This window comes from Rattus rattus, chromosome 2 (genome assembly GCF_011064425.1).
Source record: "Rattus rattus isolate New Zealand chromosome 2, Rrattus_CSIRO_v1, whole genome shotgun sequence".
Taxonomy (NCBI): Eukaryota; Metazoa; Chordata; class Mammalia; order Rodentia; family Muridae; genus Rattus; species Rattus rattus.
In genome coordinates this window covers 149,095,601-149,096,528 of record NC_046155.1, presented here as the reverse complement: position 1 = coordinate 149,096,528, position 928 = coordinate 149,095,601, and positions in this window count along the sequence as shown.

Here is a 928-nt window from a genome sequence, read left to right as displayed (position 1 = left end):
GTCTGGGCCAAATCAGTTGTCAGTTGGAATCAGTTTATTCATTAATGAGATGGGAATTTTTAGAGTCTTCCTCCAAAGTCGTTTGTAAATATGTGGTATGTAGCACAAGAGGCTCCTGTAGTTTGCTTAGTACATAGTAAGTGATCACTAAATTATATGTTCATAGAGTAATATAGGATGGAATACTATATCAGAGAATCCAAAGTGAATGTCTCCCTGGTAAAGCCTGTATGCGAAAGAGCCAGCCCATGAAGGCAGTTTTGTGAAAGGACTGGACACATGCTTTATCATCACTAGTCACACATACCCTAATGACCACTGCCGTGAGCTCAGGATGAAGGGTGAGCATGATAAAGCATCTATGGAGTTAGTCCTTTAATGAGAATGTTCGAGCAAAAGGAGCTTTAATAGAGACAAGTAAAGACTGTCACCTGCCTTAATAATGATCTTCAAGTATGACTGATGTCCACAAGTAAAGGAGTACTGAAAGGTTTGCATTAAAGTGGAAATGCAGCGTAGCCCTCTTCAAAGACCTGGCAGACACTCCCTGAGTGACATGACAAAAATTCTTAGTTCCAACAGCACTAGACCTGGAAGGAGAAAACTCCCAATGTGTGTTCTTATCGGGGCCAGGATCTAGATGGAAGGTGTCTGGATAGCTTTGGGATTGCTTTGCTTGGTAGCCATTAATAGTTTTCCATCTGCTATAGAATGCTATATGAACAATGTCTGTTAATCCAGGGAAGACTTCTAATACTCTAAATAGTATCTGACCTTCTTTACACACACATTCTTCTCTCTCTCTCTTTCTCTTGTGTGTGTGTGTGTGTGTGTGTATGAGAGAGAGAGAGAGAGAGAGAGAGAGAGAGAGAGAGAGAGAGAGAGAGAGCAAGAAGAAATTCAGGGAGAGAGAAAGACTTAACTTATC